The 18,571-nt window shown below is 42.5% G+C and overlaps 1 long non-coding RNA gene across 1 annotated transcript; it reads left to right on the forward strand.

The window, feature by feature from the left end:
* The first annotated feature begins 1,579 nt into the window (after nt 1–1,579).
* Nucleotides 1,580–18,103, forward strand: LOC107142594. Its single transcript, XR_001503578.2, has 2 exons — nt 1,580–4,807; nt 15,588–18,103. It is a non-coding gene; the product is annotated as an uncharacterized LOC107142594 (long non-coding RNA).
* The last annotated feature ends 468 nt before the right edge of the window (nt 18,104–18,571 follow it).

Consider the following 18,571-nt stretch of genomic DNA (forward strand, 5'->3'; position numbering starts at 1 on the left):
GATGGATAATGTAAAAAAAAAATCTAATTTTTTTAATTTGAATTTTTCAAATATCTAGTGAGGTCATGTTTTGCATGTTGATAATTTATGTTCTGATCCTGGTATATTGCTTTTATATGCTTGTATATATTCTTTTTTATATTTGGAAGAGTAAGCTCTTGCATAATCTTCTTATCACTATAATAATAGTGTCAAGAACTCATCAAATGCCGGATGATAGTGTTCGGTATTTTTCATAGGTTATCTCATTTAATTATCTCTATATCTTTGTCTTGTCACAGGACACTGTGATGTGGTGGTTAAGAGCTGTATCAGACAGTCCTGGGTCCAGATGCTGGCACTGTTCCTTCTGTTACGATTAGCATTTCCTTATCCATTCTGAGCTCTGGGTTCCTGTCCTCTATAATGATGATAATAACTGTCCCTACCTTACAGTGTTGTCATGAGGGTTGAGATGATACATACATGACATCAAGCTACTGTGGACTTCATTTTTTTTCACTCTGGGTTAATGCAGGTTTGTTCTCACATTGTTGATGTTTATTCCATCTGCACACATTCTTTTTCCATATTGGTAATGAATTTTACTGGTTTTATTAGACAGCTTTGCATTACTACCTGACAGGCTACTATGAAGTATAGAGAGATTTATTTGGGGTCATGACCCCATTTATTTGGGGTCATTTATTTTGAAGTTCAAATCCAAGGTCAGGCAGCCCACGGGTCTGAGCTTCTGGCAAGGGCAGCATGCTATGGCAAGAGCACATGTTGGAGACAGTATTCACATCTGGACAGTCTGGAAAAATAGAGAAAAAGACTGGCGTGCCACAATCCCATTGCATGCTTTTGATGACCTCTCCAACAGGCCCCACCTCTTAAAGGTCCACAGCATCTCCCAAACCCCCACCCCAGGGACCAAGCCTATACATGTGGACTTTTCGGCATATTCATCCAAGTCATAGCAGGGGGGTCTTTTGGCTAAATATTCCCCATTTGTTGATCCCTTTCACAATCCTGCAAATCAGTACTGACCTCACCTTCCCCTCACTCCTCTAACATCTTGTAGGAATGTCCTCGGGGCACTCGTCATGCAGGATTGAGTTTTTCACATGGACATCTTCTCTCTGCAGACCCTGAGGTCCTTCCTGTTAGAACCCATGCCTTACGTCCGTATTTCCCCTGCATCCTCTACAGTCCCCACACATACAGGAAGGTCTCAGTCGTTGCTCAACTCAAGAATGTACTTTATTTTGAAGATCAAATTTATGTTAAATTTGAGGATGATTAGCTTTGCAATTTTACTTGATGATTTACGCATTGTGAACTACTCTTCACATTTTGGAGATAGGTTTGAGAAGAAAAAATTGTTGTTCTTATGTTGTCAATCTAGGAACTATGCATGTTTTTTTTCTCCTTTTTACTTTATATTAATTTTTATTAGTATATTATAATTATACATAATAGTGGGATTTTTGTGACATTCATACATACACATAGCAATAAATACATTGTTGGAGAATGTGAGTGCACTTGAAATTATGATCTGTTGGGGCTGGGATTATGGCTCAGTGGTAGAGCACTTGCCTAGCATGTGTGAGGCACGGGGTTCGATTCTCAGCACCACATACCAATAAATAAATAAAATTTTAAAATTCTTCAACAACTAATAAAATATTAAAAATATATTATGAACTATTCCGCTTATTGCTCAATATTCGTTGGCATCAAGTGAATTTTTTCATGTGTGAAACTTCTCTGCCTTCTACCTTCATGCTCCGTTTTCATGTGTATTAGTCCTCTTTTCATTACTATAACAAAGTACCTGAAGCAGACTGACTTTATAATGAAAAAAAAAAGGGTTATTTAGCTCTCATTTTTGGAGGCTAAAAGTCCAATAGCATGCTGCAGTTTCTGGCAAGGAGTCCCTTTGGCTGCATCATCTCATGGCAGATGGCAATGATGGGAAGCCCTTATGGGAAGAGAAATTATAGCAAAAAAAGAGGAAGCCAGAGAGAGAGGAGTCCCTCGATCTTTTCTGAGGACATGTGTGCAGTTGACCTGAGGATCTCCCTCAAGGCCCTACCTCTTAAAGGTCCTACCACCTCTCAGCACCTCCACATGAAGTATCAGGTCTCCAATATATGAACCCTTGGGGTACAAATCACATCCAAACCAAACACCAATACAGACCACACTGCTAGGAATAGGATTCAAACAAAACCAGTTACCTGACTTTTTCAGGAAGGACAGTAACACTATTGGTTTAAACAAAATTGGTAACTAAGGCTTAATAGACTTCTGCAAATTATTTCCAGTTTTCTGGCAAACCCACCTTCCGCTCACCAAAAGCTGCAACATGCTCAGCAGAGAAGCCAGCTGTACTGGACTGTTGCCCAAGTGGGGTGTCGGGGACAGGGACTTGGCATCTGTAGTGTAATCCAGTGAACCCAGGGAGCCAAAAGCAGATGAAGTTGAGGCCTGTGTGAAATTCTGACTTGCAGGGTTTTGAGGGGAAACCAGAGGAGCCCAGGCTCTTCAGGCTTCGGGGATGATCTTAGGACCAAAAGTAGAACTTGAAACTGTCAGAAGAGGCGACAGTGAGGGCAGTCCAGCTAGGGTGCTCCAAACGCCCTCTCGTGTGGTCCTGGCACTTTGTGTGTGTGTGTGTGTGTGTGTGTGCGCGCGCGCGCGCGCGCGCGTGTGGGGGTGGTTTAAAGATGCACAGCTCTCATGGGATGTGGGGCCGATCTGTTAGAACTCAGACAGCTCCGACTTACCAAGTGGTGTTTGGACTGGAGGACTTCCAGGATTCAGTCTAGCTCTAACATGCTGCTGGCTTGAGTTCATCTTATTACTTTGATGGCATTTAATGTTTACATTTGTCACTGTGCTTTTATATTTGGGGATCTTTTCCTAACTGTCAGAGTGTAGTTCTGACCCCATGAGACAAGCTAATGATGCCAAATGAACTTTAGTGGTGATTTGGTGTTTCCAGCAGTTTCTGGTACTGAATATTGTGCAAAGCCATATAAAAATGTTCCAATCCAGAAATTAATGCCTTTCCTGGAAGCATAAATATGTGAAAGCTTTAGTTCATTATTTTCAAATAGGGATTTTTAGATTACTCCTCCTGGAAAAATACGTTCTGACATGGACAAGCAGTCCCTGGTTGGGGGACATTCTAGAGGCTGGTGGCCAAAGGTAGGGGCCCAAGAGATGGGAGCCAAATTTATGTCCCCAGTCTGCCACTTGTTATCTCCTGATTACTGGGTATATCACATAACCTCCCTGAGCATTAGCTTCCCCATTTATAAACTGAGGACAAACCTTCCCCAGGATGTTGTATGGATTGAATGATATGTCCACTTAAAGCTCTTAAGTTCATGGAGTGCTGGTGCATGGAGTATATGCTTTGAGCACAGCTAACAGATGCTTAAAATATAGGTTTTTTGGCGGGGGGCAGGTACTGGGGATTGAACCCAGAGGTCTTTGACCCCTGAGCCACATCCCCAGCCCTTTTTTATATTTTATTTAGAGACAGGATCTCGCTGAGTTGCTTAGGGCCTCGCTAAGTTGGTGAGGCTGGCTTTGAACTTGGGATCCTCCTGCCCCAGCCTCCCGAGCTGCTGTACAGGCGTGTGCTACCACGCCTGTCTGGAAATATGATATTTTGAGCAAGGCAATTTTTTATCCTGTCAGCTTGTCCTCTGGGGTCTCTAGAGTTTCACATGAGCGGTAGAAGCAATGACTACCGTCAAGCTGAAGTGTGACATTCAGTCGTGTCTTTCCCCTGTGGGCACACCTTGTGTGTCCCTGGTCCGGTTTATTTACTTTCTAGGTTCAATGAGGGCAGTTCAGGCAAAAACTGCCATCATCAGCCAGAGCTGTTTATTGAAGACTGAAGACAGAGCACCCTGTGCTGGCCCTGAGAACAGAGGGAGGCAGTGTGGACCATGGGGAGGGAATGAAGGAATGGAAGTAGAAGTCCAGCTCTGCTCTTGGGGAGTTAATGATCTAGTTGGAGAGAGACTATATCCAGGGCATGCAGTATCCGATTTCCTCTAGGCGTTGTGGCAATCCATTAAGTTAATCACCCGTTTTTACTAGGTCCCATTAGTCATAAGATAGTGCAGAGTTGGTGCTTTGAGCTTGGCACACAGACCTGGCCTGGAAATGCTCTCGCCAGGAGGGTGCTGGGCTGCTTTGGGGCCCTTTACCTTGTTAACACCTTTAGTCTGCCACCCCTCCAGGTCATCTGTGTGCAGGGCTTTGTTGAAAGGCTGCTATGTTCTGTCCCAAACCCATCTGCCCCAAATCCTAATTATGAACACCCTCCCTGGCAGCGTTGCCTTGCTGGGCTCCAGGGAGCCTGGCTCCTAAAGATCTCGGGAGTAAGTGAAAAGGAAGGTGAGCAGGAGGGTGGCAGATGCCGTCTTTGCCTTGGGGACCAGCCTTCCTGCTATAATGCGGGAACCTTTTCCATGGTGATGCCGATGACAATTCAGACAGTGAGAACGGGAGCCCAGCCAACCCGGCTGTTCTGGGCGCACCTTTGTTCTCTGTGTCCGTTGTCTGTAGATCCTCACTACCTGCCCTTCTCCTTCCCTTTCCCACCCCAAATACCTTGTTCCTTTCTCTGCAGGGCACCTCTTCTTAATGCATTTTCCTCTTCTCCTGCAGGGGAATTGCTGAGCCAGCCCAGACCAGAAGGAGTGGCAGAAATCATTTGCCCCAAGAACGGCAGCGAGCGAGTGAATGTTGCCTTGGTTTACCCACCTACGCCGACTGTGATCAGCCCCTGTTCCAAGTGAGTTTGGAAAGCCCCACCGGCCCCCGCTCCTCACTCCTGATCCTGACTCTGTAGATGTGATCTCCAAAACCTAAGTGAAACCGCATCTGCACGAATATCCTGAAAAGTCCCTGCAGGAAGATGTGATTCTTCTGAGTGATGTCAACACCATGGCTTAGGCAGCATGCTATTGCCATTTTTTTACTTTCACTGATAAATTTAGAGCATCTTTTAACAGCTTCATTGAGCTATCACAAACAAGCCACACAGTTTGCTCATTTTAAAATGCCCAATTTAGCTGGGCACCGTGTCTCATGCCTGTATTCTTAGGGACTCAGTTTGAGGCCAACCTCAGCAACTCAGTGAAACCCAGTCTCTAAAGAAATAAAAAGGACTAGAGATATTGCTCAGAGCTAAAGTACCCCTAGGTTAAATCCCCAGTGCCCGCCTCCCAAATTATAAAATGAAATGTTCGGTTTGTTGGGTTTTAGTTTATTTGCCAGTACGTGTAATCAAAAGAACATTTGCCCCCAGATCATTTGTGCATAGCTCTTTGTTGAAAGGTAGTTAGGTTCTGCCAGAACCCCAAAAAGTGTCCCAAGTGAGTTCTTAACTCTGACATTGCAGAATTAAGTGGTTCTTACTTTAGAGAATAGTGAGGGACCATTAAGTAAGAAAAGCCTATAATAGATTCTTTTTTGCTGTGGGGCTCTGCATTTCTAGTCCATCCTTGAAAATCAAGGACCTTGCAGCTTGCCACCATCCTTGCCAAGTCCCCAAAAGGACTTAAAGACAAAATGCACCCATGCACACTAATTATTGGGTAGAATGTGAGCTTGGTATTTTAGATGAAACCCACCCTGTTTGGGTTTTTAACTTATATTCTTGTTTTTGTAATACTAGGAACCAAGAAGGCTGTTTTCAAACTGAGATGAAATGTCCATGTACCTCATACCTTGAAAAAGCAGCCACAGATCTTCTTGGTCACCATCTCATTATCCGGGTGATATAGGCAACATGACTCATAGGCATGCAGCAGACTTTAATTTTTCTGCTTGGTCGGCCATATAGAATTATTTTTTCTACTTAGGATTTCTATTTTTTTTGAGGGAAGCTGGAAATTTTGCTTATGAGAATTGTGATTTTTAATCTCATCTTGAGAAATTTCCTATCCAGCCATATGCCAGAGCTCTGTGTGGTAGGAGCCCATACCTTGTCCCCAAAGTGGCAGCTCTTTTAGGAGCATTTTTTTTTTCTGCACACATATTTATTTATTTATTCTAATTAGGTACCTATGACAGCAGAATGCATTTTGATTCGTTGTGCACAATTGCAGCACAACTTTTCATTTCTCTGGTTTTCAGGAGCTTTTGTGGTGCTCTCTGCACTGCCAGGCTCTCCCAGTGGCATTGTCACACATTAGCAGCTGCAGTGGAGGTGTGAGGCCCCCTTTTCTCCAAATGGAGCAACTTACTTGACAGAACATCCCTAATCCATCTTTGCTGGAAAATATCACTGAAGGAAAGCTCTTATCTAATGCTATATTCATAATCCTATTTAATCTAACATGTGCCTAGTATATTTCATCACTGATGTGACCTAAACCACACTGAAATCTTGACGTGCTTCCTAAATATTAAAGGAGGATTACTTAGCAAGTTCCTATTATCCCCTGTCCTGAACATACCAACATGCAGAAACTTTTTCGTGTTTTTTTGAATTTGTTTTTTGAACTCATGCATATTGATTGATCCCCCCCCCCTTTTTTTTTCTGATTCATCTAGGGTCAGAATGAAGGGGGTATTTTAGAACCAGCAGATATGGGAATACAGGGAAACAGTTATTCAATACACTTACCATTGGCATAAATTTCCCAAGAGAGACAAGAGAGACATTAATCTATTGTTTTGCCGAAGATGCATGCCATTTAATAGGCGAGGTAGAGGTAGGAGTTATAATATCCATTTGCACAAGGAAGCTATACTGGCACCCAGCCAGCGTTATCAGTGTTTTCCCATGGGCTTCTTGTCCTGCCACAGAAAGACCGCATTTACACCACCTTGGAAAAAAAAAATGTTATCAGCCTTTCCCTCTGACAGCTTATTGAACCTAAATGAACTAGCAGCTTTAAAATCTTGGGCAATCAGAGAGAGGACTCTGACCTTTCTCCTTGCTGGAGGGAGCATCATTAGAGATCGAACCACTTTTGACCTAGCAATCTGAATAGCTCTATTTTGAAACAGGTAAAAAAAAAAAAAAAGTCTCATAAAATGGATGGCAGTTTTTCAACTCTAAATGAAGGGGTATTCTTTAAATAGGAAAGTTTTGCTTCTCTGGCAGGACTCAGTTTTTAGCATGGAGGTGAAGAGAAACTGTACCTTGCATGACCATATACATGAACACATGCTTAGATTTGAAGCCTCTGCTTGTGCCCTCCTGTTTTACACCGCATACTCTTTAAGCATCCACAGCTCATCCATGAACACAAAAGCATACACGGAGGCAGGTCACACCCAGGGAAAGGTCTAATAGCACATGTGGGTGACAGTGTGCTGGAGCAGGAGATTGGGGGGATCTATGAGGATAGCTGTCAAAGGAGGTAGTCATTAAGTCAATGTGGCCTGGTGATGAGCCTGAGACTTGGAGTCCTGGCAGGCATTGAAATTGGGAGACTGAGGCTGTTGATCACTAGAGCGATCTACTTTCTGTTATCCCACAAAATGTAGGTAGATGGACAAAACGGAACTTTTTTCATCAGGCATATGTATCAGAATTTCTAGGGGAAGGGACCAGGCATGAGTCTTAAAAACACAGAAGTCTCTCAGTTGATTTATGTATGTGGGTTGGATATCCTGGTCTCACAGATCCCTTCTGCACCTGTAAGGGTGGGCTCCCAGCCGGTAAGGTCACCTTTGTCTGTTGGGACCTTTTTCTTGTCCATGTCCAATTAGCAGCACCAAGACACAACTGAGGGGTGCTGCATTGCTGTCAGCCTGTCACAGTCCCTTCTGCTTTCAGGTAGGGTGAACATATAGTTTATAGTTCACATTAAGAAAGGATGGCCATGCATGGTTCTGCATGCCTGAAATCCCAGTGGCTCAGGAGGCTGAGACAGGAAGACCATGAATTCAAAGCCAGCCTCAGCAAAAGCAAAGCGCTAAGCAAGACCCTATCTCTTGTTGATCTAGATCTTATTTGGTTTTAAAAAAGACATCTCAAGCCTTTCTCAGTTGACTCCTGTCTTTTATAGATGAGATCAGACTTGTCATTTAATTACCTACCTCTGACTAAATGAAAAAAAGTGCAGTTTTATGAAGAAAAAAAAAAAAAAAAGTCCATGGCTGTTAATTGGGCCTCCTTATGAGTTTTTGGTTTTGTTTATTTCAGTACTGGGATTGAACCCAGGGCCTCACGGGTGTTAGGCAAGAGCTCTACCATGAGTCTTCCTTATGAATCCCAAGCTTTTTTATTTCTCACTTAAAATTTTGATTTATTCCCTCATGGGGAGAGACACAGAATCAGGAGTTGGTAGGCACAGAACCAGGAGTCATTTTTTTTAAAATGTGATTTACTCTTGTGGCTTGTCTCAGTGGTTGGTAGCTGAGGTGTCCACCAGCATTCTATTGAGAAGAGGTCTCAGGAACAAAATGAAGTGCTTCCCTTCCCACACCTGGCCCTCCAGAAAGAAATGGGAACTAAGTGGCTTCTTGTCCTCTTTGCTGATGATCAAGTAGAAACATGAGCCATTTTCCATACTTTGGAGATCATGATTTTTAAGTGTGTATGCATTTGACAGGAGATGAACATTGCATCTTGTAGAAAATTCGCCTGAGTTGCTCCAAGAAATGCCCACTTCGTCGAGGACAAAATTTGTGTGAGATTCATATTTTTAAGCTCTGCTGTTGTATAATTTGTATACCATAAAACCTCACTCATTAATGACTATCAGTGTATTTAAAGAGTCATGCAGTGTATCAGTCTGTCTTCATCAGAAAGAAATCTTGTGCTAATTGCTGTCACTTGTGTCTAATACATCACCTAGTGTCCCATGCAATCCACTGATATTTTTAGTGGTTTGACTGCCTAGTGTGTTAGAGTGCAACAGATTTCTGAGTTTTAAGGAAGTTCCCAGAAAATCATGTTATCCCAGGTACAGTTCATTTCCCATGGTAATGAGTTGAATTTGTACCCCCACTGCCAGTCCCTTGTTTCTTGGATGAAGGAAGGATGAAATGAAGGTGGAGCTGCATGGAGGGAGATGACCCTCTTTCAGGGCTTCTTGGCGGCAGCCCAGTTGACCCCTAGATATTTAAGGGATGCTGAGTCTTGGACATTAGGAGTTGCAAGGGGCAAAAGTAAGCACTCGCCCTATGGTATCCATTAGAGGATTGTTTACAGAACCCCCACTCCACCCCCATGGACAAAACAGAATATGCAGATGCTCAAGTCCTTTCTATAAAAAAAATAATACTATGCATATCTGCATATAACTATACTACACATATTTCTCATATACTTTAAATTATCTCTAGATTACTTATAATATGATGCAAATGCTGTATGAATAGTTGGCTAAACTGTATAGTTTAGGGGATAATGATGAGGGCAGGTTCCATACACATGCAGTACGCTACCACCTCCAAACATTTTCAGCCTGCAGTTGGTTGAATCCAAGGATACAGAATTCAAGAATAGGGAGCACTGACTGTACTCTCAGTGGGGAAAGTAGAAAGAGAATATTTTTACATTGTTTATTTGTGAATGCCTGTCTCCATCCAGTTGCTCCCAGGTTGAGACACTTAATATTCTAGCTCACAGGGAACATGAGCTTCTTTGGGTAAATGGCAGCTTGCCAGTGGTATGTCATTTGTAGGTATTCTGCAGAGTGTCTCTCTTTTTCTTTCCAAAGAAGTTCAGAGCAATGTCCAGCTCCACCAAATGAACTGTGCACTATGTGACAAACTGCCTGGTAATCAAATTGAACTGCTGTGTTCTGTGCAAAAGACAGAATTAAACAGGTTAGCAAGTGAAAACATTTTACCTTGAGGCATGCTGGCACACAACCCACATTCTTCCATGTGGTTTCTTAATGGACTGAACCTTGAACATACAGGAAGTGGGGATGTATCATTTTCATTTCCTGACAGTTGACCTTTCTCTTCTAGTGGCACTACGTCTGTGTTTTCCATCATCTGGGGAGTGGCGGGAGTTTGTAGAGAGTGAAGAAGGCAGTTAATTCTGATTTTGGTGGGTCCTATGTTATAGAATTAGTGAAAATGGGCTGGTTTGGAAATTGCTGGGCCAAGCTTTCTCCTTTTCCAGAAAGTACTCATAACAATAGAGGGCAAGGCTGATATACCGCATTTCAAAGCCCCTTTTTAAAAACATGGATTCTTGCCTATGTACAGTAGAATTCTCACTCAAGCAACAGCCCCACTAAATTCCAGTGACTTGCTGCTTCTAAGTATTCTCAAAAGTACACTGATTACTTTGCACAGGAATTTTTGCAATGACTTTGTTATGACAAAGGATATTTAAGGCCAACTGAAATTGGCTTTTATAAAAAATAGAATGAAGACTGTGATCTTTATTCTCACCAAATAAAGGGGCAAAGAATGTCTTAGTGCACTGAGATTAGTTAGCATGGACTTGATGACCTATTCTAAAAAAACAATGGTACAAGATGAATTTGGCTTGATCACAATGGAGAATTTTTCAGGTACCACAGAATTTTAAGACATGGAAGGTGGGGATGGTCTGGTGTTTTAGAGGAAAAGGCCAAGTGTGGATGTTGCTTGTGGAGTGGTCACATTGATTTGCATTGATTTGTTTTATCCTAATGCAAGGAGTAACAGTTCGTTGCCTGACTGTTCTTACAGGCTAGGAGAAATTATGTTTCTTCAATCCTTTAGTCTCCCATCAGCCACATTGATACTGGAATTTTTCCCCTCTCTGCTTAGGTACCTTCATACTTTCTTGGAAAATTAAGTGGAAAAGATAGTGCTTCTTTCCCTTATGCCATCATTTTTACTGTACCCAATCTGTGACTTTAGGAGCACCAAGTATTAAGGGTAAGTCTGTGGGAAGTGCAGAGAGTGTCTTGAATAGGTAAGACCCTCCCGAAGACCTGGAGAGCTTTTGGGGTGAGGGGGGGCTGGGGATGAAGAGATTCCACACAGAAGGGCATCCTAGGGTAGCTAATCTTTTACTTGTCCAGAATCCACTCACATTTGGAAATTAGGAATAGGAAACCACTTGATTCTTTTGTTTAATTTACTATAATATTTCATGAGTCCATAATCTTAGATACTTGAGGGCTGGGGATGTGGCTCAAGCGGTAGCGCGCTCGCCTGGCATGCGTGCGGCCCGGGTTCGATCCTCAGCACCATATACAAACAAAGATGTTGTATCTGCCGAAAACTGAAAAAATAAATATTAAAAAAATTCTTTCTCTCTCGCTGTCTCCCTCTCTCACTCTCTTAAAAAAAAAAAAAAAATCTTAGATACTTGATAGGAAAAAAAAAGTAATTTTTAAAATATTTACACCATGCGGGGCACAGTGACTCACACCTGTAATCCCAGCTACTCAGAAGATCAGCAGGAGGATCACAAGTTCAAGGCCAGCCTGGGCAACTTAGTAAGACCATGTATCAAAATAAAATTAAAATGGCTAATGATACAGCCCAAAGGTAGAGTACTTGTTTAGCATGCAAAGAGGCCCTGGGTTTGTTTCCCAGTACCACACATATATTCTGTGGTTATGCCAGAATATAACATCAGGAAAAGCTGAGGTTGGTTAATGCAGCATGTAGCTTTTTAAAAATAAGTGTTTACATTTCTTTTCTTAAGGTTGTTTTACACTTCCCAAGTTTGGCTCTTTACTATTTCTTAGTGCTATTTCTTAGTTGCCTTTCTCTCTCGGAGATCTTCATCTGTCTGTGTTTTCTGTCACAAATGTCTGTAAAATATAGATAATAGAAGTACGTATCTCATGAAGTTGTTTCATATGCACAGACCATTGCAGATGAAGCATTTAGTCTAGTTACCCCCAGAGTGCACAAACGCTCCATACATTCAGCTATGGTCTTTTCTACTAGGAATATATATTGATAGAATATATATATGGGTAAAAAAATTTTTAAAATTCCTCTGAAGATGTAGATGCTGTGGCAAAAATCTACCTTTCAACTTACTTAGCAGCTTATTAATTGAGGTACCTACTCAAGGAAAGTAAATGTGTAAGCTGGTTAGGTAGGTAAGCCATTGGCTTCCCTTCTCCTCTATCACCAGCACAGGTGCACAAAGTGCACAAAGATCTGTTTATAAGGTACCTGCTGTAAACCTCAGTACGCCAACCCTCCCTTCATAGAATAGAGAGGAAAGGAGAGCTATCCTTTCTTTCTTATTGTAGTCACAAATGCCAATAGTATCTGTTTAAATGCCTCAGATGAAAAAAAAAAAAGCCCTGAGTCATTGGATCCTGCTAGCAACCAGGTAAGTCACAGAGGACAGAGTGTAGAGTCCAGGCAGAGCCTTTTGCCCACAGTAGCAGTTACTGAATGCACCACTGCATCTGCGATCTGTGTCTTGGCTCCCAGCTTTGGGACAGTTTTCACAGTGCTGGAGGCTCTCACTTGCATGTATATTTTAAAATACAGTATATTCATAGAAGATTTAAAGTACAGTAAGGCAAACAGATCAGCAGACAACTGCCATTGAAAAGATATTTTAACATCCACAATTTCTAGGAGAAGGAGGCATGTCACACCTTGGTGATGGGAGGCTACCTAGGGAAGGAAGTACTGAGAAAGAGGGAGGAACCATGGGCAAAGTCTTTATTGTGGTTTCCATGGGAAGGAGCAAGTGAGGCAGTGAAAGAAAGCTTGGGGTTGGCTCATTTAAATTATTCCAGTGTTCTCAGGTGAAGGGCTGTCCTTAGATGTCAGGCATTTGGCCCCGGGGGTGATTAGAGCAGGTGGATGGTGACCCAGAGTGTGAGAGCCAATAAAGGAGGTGGCTGGGCTCTGGGCTCTGGGCTCTGGGCTCTGGGCTCTGGACTGGTTAGTTTGTATGTGCAAGGTACATGGACAGCTGAGTTGTTTTCTCTTTTTAGGACCTGGCTCCTTCTGGGAGGGCCAGCTCCTCCAGGGTCAGCAAGGCCCCAGATATCAAAGCATCAGAACACAGAAATAAGAGACATGATTAATACAAAATGTTATGGCTTCATTTTTAGCCTAAGTGTTTAAATACTTTGAGTCAAAATTTCTTTGTTCCATCCTGGGAGTGTCAGGTTCGATAACCTGGGAACCCCCCAGGCTGAGCCCTCCCTTCAGTTTCACACCTCAGTCTCCAGTGTCCCACCTGGCAGCTCCCCTGGATGTCCTATAGGCTTCACAGGTGGAGGACTGAATTAGTTGTCTTTCTCTCCCAGAACTCTTCATCTGTCTGTGTTTTCTGTCACAGGTAGTGGCAGAGCTTTGTGACCATCTTCCCAGCCTAGGAATTTGTCAGATTCAATGCCTTCCTCCTCTATTCCCCATGCATGGTTTATCACCAAGACCTGTTGTCCCCTCTTAGCAATGTTCCTTGACATGCGTCAACTTGGCCATGTAACTTTCTTTTCAGCATTGTGCTTTCCTCTAGACCCCCCTGTTTCTGCTAAGATCTCTGTGATGGAGTGTCAATTGGCCTGTTACCCTCTATCATTTGTCCTTTTCTCTCTAAACTTTGGATGTCTTCCTGGTTATTACAGGTTCAAGTTCAAAATTCTGGGCATATCCCGCAAGGCCCTTCACAGATCCCAGACACTCTGCTGACCCAGAGATGCTCCCTTACTATGGAGGGCGTCAACCACAGCGCCCCCTGGTGGCTGCCATCCCTCAACAGGCTGCCACCTTTCCCTTCTACCCAGTGAAGGTCCGTTGTCCTTATGGCCATGTTTTGTCTCTGGGAAGCCTTCTAACTCTAATCAGTTATTTTTTTTCCCCTGCACAACTTTGAGAATGCAGAAATAACCAAGTCAGACCCTGCCCTTGAGACTCTTTTATAGAATGAGAATCAAAGAAATAAGCAGACAAACTTGTGAGTGTTGAATTGCTGTTAAAATAGGATGCCTGCCATGACAGGTATGGAGTCTGGGGAGCACTCAAAAGATAGAACTCCACCAGGAGGAATCGGGAAAAGTCCCAGGAAGTAGTATTTGAGGTGGATGTTGAGTTTATTGAGAAATAGAGAGGGTGGGAGATGTGATGGCTTTTTTCCCTAAGAATCAAAAGTGAAAAGTGGTAGTGATATGGAAAACTGCTGAAAACGGTAAACAGTGGGATATCCCCTCTCAGGTACCCTGGATTAGGAGTTCTTGCATTTCTCAGTCTTAGGTGTGGCTCAAGGGAGTAGCCAGCCAGATCCAACTGGCTGCATTTCGAAAGGTTCATTAGATTCAGTGAAAAAAAAAATTTGTTATGTAGCCCATCACCCATATGAACCCCAAATCATAGCACCAAAGCCAACTGCCTGGTTGGGCTGTTTTCACACTACCATCCTCTTTACAGTTAGATCAGTCATATTATTATTGCTTGAATTTGAGACAGTTTCAAAACCTTCTCTACTGGGAGTTGACTGTATTAATAGGCCTTCTCATAGTTGGGGGCCACAGAAATGTGAAATTATCCTGAGGATCTCAAAGAGCCAACCTGCCTTGTATTCATCAAGCATGCTTTGGACTCACATGACTCTGGTTAAATGCCTGGCTCTGCCCTCACTAGTGATTTCACCTCCCTCCAGGAAGTCATTTAACCTCTTGGACTTAGTTTCCCTCTCAGTCAAGTGCAGAGTAAGATTTAGCTAACCTGGTGGGATTGTCAGTAGGTGAGAATTACTCAAATCATGTGCTACAGTGAAAGGAACGGTTCCCTGCATGGAATTAGCAAATGGAAGAAACTTACTTTTGGTGATGTTTTCATTAAGCTTGACCAAGCTGATTCTTACTTGGGATGGAAGGATGTCTTAGGTGGACACTGAATTATCAGTGTCTGTGAACTCAGGAAGCATGTAGAGATGGGATGAGGGACAGAGATCATACTCCTTTTTCCTTTTCTTTCCTTGTCCTTGTATGGTTTCTTAAATGGTGCTAAAATGCTTTTAAAACACGCTGTCCCATGTCATTGTAGGAGAGCTGAAATAAAGGATGGGGATTTTGATATTCGTTTCCTGTAGCTATTTGGTTTGACTTGAATGCTGCTGTGTCTAGTCAGTTGAGATGCAGCGGCTTCTTCAGTGCGTACCCATCAAACTCTAGGTCTGAGTCAACAACCTTGCTTATAACACTACCTCAAATCACGCTTTTCAGACCCAGATAGGCATCCATTCTTGCTTGTTGGTACATAGTTTCCCTCCTGGAGTGTTGTGTAACCTGGGTCCCCATGTGTGCGTGTGTTTATTGAAAGGAAGCAGTTTTGTGATTAGAGTTTGGGTTGTAAATTAAAAATCTAGTTATGCTATAAAATTTACAATGGAATAAGTGTTGTGGCCAATTAGCATCACTCCCTCTTTATGGCTGATCTGAGACTAACGTCACAAACAGAAATATTTGACTGATTTACTGCTAAAACAGCTTCCCTCCGTGAGGATGGTAGTGGCCTGACCTCTACATGTTTATAAGGAGTTAGAGAAGTAGAGATGAAAACCCATGCAGAAAATGAATCTGTGTCGATCGTCACTCTTCATTTCTTATCAGTCAGACTGTCATTGTTGGTTCACTGTAGTCATTTCTGTACTTTCCTCTCCTACACCCATCTAGGAAGAACGTTGGTGAAAAGCACAGAAACCAGTGACTTGTGGACTGTGGGATTTCCATGGAGAAAATAGAGCATCACAACTCACCTGGGAACCCTCTGCACCTCCAAGCACATGCTGGGCACTGGAGTGAAGAAGAGCTCAGGATGCTTCCAGAGGACCACCGCAGAGGTGTGGAGGGGGCGGAGGAAGGACAGAGAGAGCATGGAGCTAAAGTTTCACAACCGGAACCTCAGAACTGTGATCCTCCAAGGAGAGCGCTACTTGAAGAAAAGAAAAAAAAAAAAAAGTCGAATGGCTTCTCAGGGATTTTGTTTTCCGTGCACATATAAGCCATAGTTACAGTACAGTGGCAGTATTTAGAGCACTCGGGTTTCAGTTCTGTTCAATGTGAAAGAGGAATCAACTGACATTCATTGCTGTTCCGTAACTAGTGTAAAATATGTATATGTTTATCTTTATTTTTATAATATGCAAATACATTTAAATTTATACAGTTTGAAGCTTCTAGCGTTAGTTAACACTGGGTGCAATATTTTGCATGAGAACTGTGCCAAGATGGGGCTGATTTCTTATTTTAGTATAAGACTTTTTTTGTTGTTGTTCTTTTCTTTATTCTTTAATAGCCTTCTCAGATTTAAAAAAGAAAAGAAAAAAGATGTCTGTGTATTTGTTAGCCCACGGATCTAGTGTTGCTTCGTAGATTGCCAGTCATCCACAGGATCCTTCAACATGCATTTCAGGCAGTGTCCCTTCCCATCTTTATCCAAGGTCCCTGCCTGTAAGTCACTGGGCATGGTGGCAGAAGCATTCCTTTTCCTTACCCACATATCATTAGTGTCGAGGCAGAGACGGGCGCTCTTCTGGAACAAAGAGTTCATGGAAAACCTCAGTTAGTGTAGCTTAAGATCATCGGGAGTCTGTTTTGAATCATGCAAGGGGCTCTGCTAATTATTACCTCTCCTTTCTAGAACAGGTCCAGAATTTAGCAGAGCACTTTGTAAGCCCTCCACATCTGGTCTGTGGGACCTTCGGGTAGTGAGCTTCCTACCTGGGGAGCATAATCCCACACTGGCTATTCATACAGAGCCTCTTGTAGGACAATCTACTGCCAAGAACTAGTAAACCACTTGTTTTGAAATCTCCAGGAGGTAAAACTTAAAAAGCAAACCCTACCAATTGCTCTCTAGTCTCCTCCTAATTGGGGCCAAACAGCATATGCTGCAGTAGTAACACATTCTTTGAAGAATGTAAAGGACTCTGTTTACATCTGCCTCCTGCGCGTGTTGATAGAAAATGTGCAAAACTGTTTCTCACCAGTGTCAGACAGAAGAGCGAGTCAGCTGGTGTTACTCTTTCACTTTGTTTAGAAAGCACTGACTCTTGGAATGCCACAGTGGTCTCCACATGTTCAAAAGAAAGAATAAACAAGTGGGCTGCATTTCACGACCTCACAAATCAATTTTTATAAAATATTTTGTGCCCCAGGAGTTAATTTCACTGACTCCAGAAGCCCTGGTTATGATTTCCTTATCATCTTAAAATCAAGAGTGGGATCAGATTGTCTTTACATTTTTTTAAATACTTGAATATATGACACTTCAAATTGGAGATTTCATTTTCCTTTTAGAACAGTCACAAGACTAATCTGGTTAATCCTTTTGTCACAGTTCTCCTGTGTGTGTGTGTGTGTGTGTGTGTGTGTAAACTGAATGGTAACATTTAATTGCTTTATGGACCATTGAATTGTTGGGCAATAAGTTTTTTTAATTGGCATGAGACAGTACTTATACTGTCCAATCACCCAACTTGACCAGTCCTTTGAAAGAGACTCCCAAGCATATGACTTTGGGCCAACTCCCCTTAGGGCCATATAAATGGAAATAATGCCCCTTCGGGTGACATACTCTCAAAGTGTTTGCTATTTTCACGAACATAAATGCCCATGTTCTTAATATCTGCTCTTTTTTGACCAGTCATGTTTTGTGCTGTCATCTGAACCCTAGAGAAGCAGTGTAAGAGGAAACCTTGCTGCCACGTGTGTTTTGGCCAAAAGGTCCATATGATAAGAGGGTCATGTGACCACAAGAAGCTCCAGAAAAAGCAAAGCGTGAGAACTTGCTTCAGCCTGTGGGGGGAGGGTTGGAGATACAGAAAACACTCTGCTCTACAGGAGTTTTCCACAATGTCTATGTAGGAAATTCCGTTTTCTCTTTCAACACCCAGGAAGATTTCAGCGGCCCGCCGAGGCTGACAGGCAATTAATTCACTAAGCACAAGAAGAATTTTTTTCCAACCACGGAGTCCCTTGCCTCTCAAAGAAATGCCCTCCAAGTTTGTTATGGTTTCTATTCCTGCAACTTGTGGTATCAGAGCCACTTCCTGGAATTGTAAAAGTGCTGCCAGAATAAATGTTTTTCCCCTTCTAAGAAAAGAAAAAAAAAAATGACAGTGCTCATATTTGACACTTGTGCATTGGACTCTCTTTTGAATGAATAAAGAGGAAAGGGTTTGATGTGATTCCTGATGGAGTGTGTGATGTTTTTCATGCCACAGTCTGTGAATTGTAATTGTGGTTTCTCAGTTCACTGTGGTATTTGGGCAGAAATTTAAAAAAAAAATACAAAAAAAAAAAAAACTCAATAAAAATACAAAGAAATGGTTAAGCAATGATATTCCCAGAGTTTAGTTATTTCTGATTTTGTTTTTAATTTTATCGGTTAAGGAGTAGCTATTTTATATGTTTGATTCTTAAATTTGAGCCATGGGGGTTGGCAGCTATCTTCTATCTGGGGACTGAATCCCTGAGGGGATGACTCAGTCCCTGTTCTAAAACTCTTGAGTCTGGAATACTGGCTGTCTCCTGGGGCTGGAGGTGGAACCCAGGGCCTCAGACATACTAGGCAAGCATGCTGTCTGAGCTTGACCCCTGTCCCCGACACCGGCACTGCCTCTAAACCAGATCCTCTTTTCAGTGAGCCATTATAT

The sequence above is a fragment of the Marmota marmota genome, unplaced genomic scaffold (assembly GCF_001458135.2).
Source record: "Marmota marmota marmota unplaced genomic scaffold, marMar, whole genome shotgun sequence".
NCBI classification, from domain to species: Eukaryota; Metazoa; Chordata; class Mammalia; order Rodentia; family Sciuridae; genus Marmota; species Marmota marmota.